This window comes from Leptonychotes weddellii, chromosome 6 (genome assembly GCF_054177405.1).
Source record: "Leptonychotes weddellii isolate Sample4059 chromosome 6, ASM5417740v2, whole genome shotgun sequence".
Lineage (NCBI taxonomy): Eukaryota > Metazoa > Chordata > Mammalia > Carnivora > Phocidae > Leptonychotes > Leptonychotes weddellii.
In genome coordinates, this window is record NC_138374.1 from 90,684,137 (window position 1) to 90,690,191 (window position 6,055).

General features: G+C 35.7%; 1 pseudogene; it reads right to left on the bottom strand.

The window, feature by feature from the left end:
• Window positions 1-1,877: 1,877 nt before the first annotated feature.
• LOC102742971 (elongation factor 1-alpha 1 pseudogene) lies at window positions 1,878-3,215 on the bottom strand (annotated as a pseudogene).
• Window positions 3,216-6,055: the final 2,840 nt, after the last annotated feature.

Sequence of the window (6,055 nt, forward strand, 5' to 3'; positions counted from 1 at the left end):
ACATAATCCAGAAATAAAACTTTTTGTTTATTAGGACATGTCTATAATACTATTTTCTTACACTCTCTTAATGTATTCTCCTACCTTTTCTAAGTGGTTACTCTTTTTATTTAGGACTTTCTTTTTTCTTAATTTTTTAATTGAAATATAATTGACATACGACATTATATTTGTTTCAGGTGTACAACATAATAATTTGATATATACTGCAAAATGATCACCACAATAACTCTAGTTAACATCTATCACCACACATTGGTAATTTTTTTTCTTGTGATGAAAACTTTTTTTAAGATTTTATTTAAATTCCAGTTCATTAACATAATTGTACTATTAGTTTCAAGTGTACAATATAGTGATTCAACAATTCTGTACATTACTCAGTGCTCATCAAGACAAGTGCAATCCTTAATCCCCATCACCCATTTCACCCATCCCCCCATCCATCTCCCATCTGGTGACCATCAGTCTGTTCTCTATAGTAAAGAGTCTGTTTCTTGGTTGGCTTCTCTCTCCGCACCCTCTTCCCTTTGCTTATTTGTTTTGTTTCTTAAATTCCACATATGAGTGAAATCATATGGTATTTGTCTTTCTCTGACTAACTTATTTTGTGATGAGAATTTTTAAGATCTATTCCCTCAGCAATTTCCAAATATACAATACAGTATTATTAACTATAGTCACCATGCTGTACATTACGTCCCAGGACTTATTTATTTTATAACTGGAAGTTTGTACCTTGTGACCACCTTCACCTATTTCACCCAAACCCCAACTGCCATCTCTGGCAACCATCAATCTGTTCTCTGTATTTATGAGTTCAGAGGGGTTTTTGTTTGTTTTTGTTTTTTATCCTATATATAAGTAAGATCTTACAGTATTTGTCTTTGACTTATTTTACTTGGCATAATGCTGTCAAGGTCCATTTATGTTATTACAAATGGCAGGATTTCGTTTTTTTATGGCTGAATAATATTCCTCTGTGTGTGTGTGTGTGTGTGTATTACATTTTCTTTATTCATCCATCACTGGACACTTAGGGTACTTCCATGTCTTAGCTATTGTACATAATGCTGCAAAGAACATGGGAGTACAGATATCTTTTGAATAAGTGTTTTTGTTTTCTTTGAAAAAATACCCAGAAATGGAATAACTGGATCATATGGTGATTCTATTTTTAATTTTTTGAGGAGCCTCCATACTTTTTTCTACAGTGGCTGCACCAATTTACAATCCCATCAACAGTGCACAAGGGTTCCCTTTTCTCCACATCCTCACCAACACTTGATATTTCTTATCTTTTTTGGTAATAGCAATTCTAACAGATGTGAGATGGTATCTCCTTGTGATTTTGATTTGTATTTTCCTAATGATTTGTGATGTTGTGCACCTTTTAATGTACCTGTTGGCCACCTGCAAATCTTCCTTGGAAAATGGTTTATTCAAATCCTCTGCCCAACAACTCTACTGAGTTGTATTATTTCTTTATATATTTTGGATATTAACTCCCTATTAGATATATGATTTGCAAACATTTTCTCCCATTAGGTAGGTTGCCTTTTCATTTTGTTAATGGTTTCCTTTACTGTGCCTTTTAGTTTGGTGTGGTTCCACTTGTTTATTTTTGCTTCTGTTGCCTTTCCTTTGGTGTCAAATTAAAAAAAAAAAAAATCAAGGACCAAGACCAACACTTGTTATCTTTTGTTATGCAGTTCTAACAGGTGTGAAGTGATATCTCATTGTAGTTTTTTTTTCTCATTAAGCTTCTGTTTTAATGGGTCTCAAATTCTGTGACAGATTTTTGGTCAAGTTGTTTCCATTAAAAAGTATTAACTAAAAACTAATAACTTAAAACTCACACACACACACACACACACACACACAGGTCCACAAAACATTCTCTTCTCCTTCTGAAGGTTTTACGATGCATTGTTATCATTAACCAGTCTTTTACTATTGAACTTAAATGGTCAATTGACACAAACAATTCTGAGACTGTTCTTCCACCACTGATTAAGACTGGGGTGGCAGGTATTGGGGATAATATCATTTAGCCTTCTGAACTTTCTGGGCAGACCTGGTGCTTTCTTGTCCATTGCTCTGATGACATCCACAGCAACTGTCTGTCTCATGTCACAAACAGCAAAATGGCTCTGGTTACAGATAGGCTTGCCAGAAGCTATCTCAATGATGGCAGCATCACCAGATTTCAAGAATGTGGGGCCACCTTCCAGCTTTTTTCCAGAATGATGATCAATCTCCTTCAGCTCAGCAAACTTGAAGCAATGTGAGCTGTGTGATAATCCAGCACAGGGGCATATCCAGCACTGATTTGGCCTGGATGGTTCAGGATAATCACCTGAGCCGTGAAGCCAGCTGCTTCCACTGGTGGGTCATTTTTGCTGTCACCAGCCACATTGCCCACGACGAACATCTCTGACAGATATGTTCTTGACATTGAAGCCCACATGGTCCCCAGGAAGAGCCTTACTCAAAGCTTCATGGTGCATTTCAACAGACTTTACTTCAGTTGTAACACTGACTAGAGCAAAGATGACCGCCATGTCAGATCTAAGAACACCAGTCTCCACTCAGCCCACAGGGACAGTACCAATACCACCAATTCTGTAGATGTCCTGGAGAGGCAGACGCAAGGGCTTGTCAGTTGAACGAGTTGTTAACAGAATGCAATCCAGAACTTCCAGGAGCAGGGTTACATTGGCATTGCCATCTTTACAGGTGACTTTCCATCCCTTGAACCAAGGCATGTTAAGCACTTGACTCCAGCATGTTGTCATCATTCCAGTCAGAAATTGGCACAAATGCTACTGTGTCAGGGTTGTAGCCAATTTTCTTAATGTAGGTGCTGACTTCCTTAATGATTTCCTCATATCTCTTCTGGTTATAGCATGGCTCAGTGGAATCCATTTTGTTAACACCAACAATTAGTTGTTTCTCATTGTGGTTTTGATTTGCATTTCCTTGATGGTTAGTGAGGTTGAGCATTTTTTCATATATCTGTTGGCAATTTGTAGGTCTTCTTTGAAGAAATGTCTACTCAGTTATTCTGCCCATTTTTTAATTGGATTGTTCTTTTCCTATTGAGTTGTGTGAGTTCTTCATAGTTTTGGATAGTAACTCCTTATCAGATATTTGATATACAAATATTTTCTACTATTCCATAGGTTGCCTTTTCATTTTGCTGATTGTTTCTTTTGTTATGCAGAAGCTTCTCAGTTTGATATAGTCCCACTCATTTATTTTGTGTTTGTTTGTGCTTTGGATGTCAAATCAAAAAAAAGAAATATTGTCAAGATCAATGTCAAGGAGATTTGTCTTTATGTTTTCTTCTAAGAGTTTATGGTTTCAGGCTATGCTTAAGTTTTTGGTCCATTTTGAATTAATTTTTGTGGGTGGTATAAGATAAGTGTCCAATTTCATTCTTCTGTGTATGGCTATCAAGTTCTCCCAGCACCATTTATTAAAGAGACTGTTCTTTCTCCATTGCATATCTTGACTCCTTTGTTGTAAATTAATTGACCATTGTATGTGTGGGTTTATTTCTGGGCTCTCTATTTTTTCCACTGAATAAAATCTATGTGTCTGTTTTATGCTAATACCATACTGTTTTGATTACTATCACCTTATAGTACAGTTTGAAATCAGGAAGTGTAATGCCCCCAAATTTGTTTTTCTTTCTCAGAATTGCTTTGGTTAACTAGGGTCTTGTGATTCCATACACATTGAGAATGGCCATTATTAAAAAGACAAGAGATAGGGCGCCTGGGTGGCTCATTTGGTTAAGTGACTGCCTTCGGCTCAGGTCATGGTCCTGGAGTCCCGGAATCGGGTCCCGCATCGGGCTTCCTGTTCAGCGGGGAGTCTGCTTCTCCCTCTGACCCTCCCCCCTCTCATGCTCCCTCTCTCTCCATCTCATTCTCTCTCTCAAATAAATAAATAAAATCTTTAAAAAAAAAGACAAGAGATAACAAGTATTGGTGAGAATGTAGAATATTTGTGCACTACTGGAAGAAATGTAAATTGGTGCAGCCACTATGGAAAACAGTATGGAGATTCCTCAAAAAAAACTAAAAATAAAACTGCCATATGATCCAGAAATCCCACTTCCAGGAATTTATATGAAAGAAATGAAAATACTAACTCAAAAAGGTATCTGCACTCCCATGTTCTTTGCTGCAATATTCACAATAGCCAAGACATGAAAACAACCCAAGTGTTCATCAATGGGTGAATGGATAAAGAAAATGTGGTATATATACAATGGAATACTTTCATTAATACATTCAATAATTCAGCCACTTAGAAAAGAAGGAAATCCTGATATTTGTGACAACATGGATAGAACTTGAGGGTGTTATGCTAAGTGAAATAAGTTAAAGAAAAACAAATACTGTATGATTTCATTTATATGTGGAATCTAAAATTATCAAATTCATGGAAACAGCATAGGATGGTGATTACTAGGGGGTGGGGGTGAGGAAAACGGAGATGTGGTCAAAGGGAACAACTTTCAGTTATAAGATGATAAGTTCTGGGGATCTAACATACAGCATGGGGATTATAACAATAATACTGTATTATATACTTGAAAGTTATTAAGAGAGTAAATCTTAAATGTTCTTACTACAAAAAAGAAATGGTCACTAGATGATGCAATGGGAAGTATTAGCTTACACTAGGGTGGTAATCATTTTGCAAAATATAAGTGTATCAAATCAACACATTGTATACCTTAAATTTACATAATGTTCTATGTCAATTATATCTCAATAAAGTTAAAAAATAAAGCCAATCATAATGATTGTCAGGTGGCTGTGCCTATGTGACTTTAAGACAATATTGCCAGAGAATACGACCAAATAGCTATAAAGGGATTAAAATTGAACCATAAATCTGAGTTGATTAAATAATATGAATTATTTAAAATGCAAAGGTATGTGAAAAGCTGTTGTAATTCTCAAAATTTAAGTCATGAAAGAATATTTTTTATGGCAGGTAAAGAGCAGAGGTTCTTAATGACTAAGAGGAAATGGACAAAAATAGCAATATGTACTTATACTGAAATAGAAAAAGATTACATATGAGAAGAATCTTCCTAAAGGTATATTTATCACTGGCCAAGTATTAAAAGCTTGTAATTCACTATTTAAAGATACCTTTATTTTATAATAATTTGCAATTTACAGAAAAATTGCAGAAGTGTACAGAGAGTTCCGTTCACCCAGGGAACTCTCTTGCCCCACTATTAACATATCTATGGTCCATTTGTCAAAATTAAGTACATGGGTACAATAATATTAACTAAACTACAGGCTTTATTCAGATTTCACTCAAAAAATTTGAAAGCAGGGTCTCAAAGAGATATTTGTACATCTATGTTCACAGCAGCATTATTGACAGTAGCTAAAATGTGGAAGCCACCAAAGTGTTTATCCATGAAGTGATATGCAAAATAGAGTATGTCCATAATGTATTATTATTATTTAGCTTTTAAAAGGAAGAAATTCTGATATATTCTACAACATGGATGAATCTTGAAGACATTTTACTGTGTGAAAAAAACTAATACTATATAATTCCACTTATATGAGATACTTAAGTACTTTAAGATACTTAAGTAGTCAAAATCATAGAGACAAAGTAGAAGGGTGGTTACCAGGGACTGGAGGAAGGATGGAAAGAATAGTAATTTTTCAGTGGGTATAGCATTTCAGTTTTACAAGATGAAAAGAATTATGGAAATGGATAGTGGTGATAGTTGCCCAAGAGCATGAAAGTATTTAATATAACTAAATGGTACACTTAAAAAGGGTTAAGATGGGGGCGCCTGGGTGGTTCAGTCAGTTAAACATCTGCTTTTGGCTCAGGTCATGATCCCAGGTCCTGGGATTGAGTCCCACCCACATCAGGCTCCCTGCTCAGTGGAGAGTCTGCTTCTCCCTCTACCCTCTGCCCCTCCCCCACCCCCACTTGTGCTCTCTCTACCAAATAAATAAATAAAATCTTTTTTTAAAAAAGGGTTAAGATGGTAAAT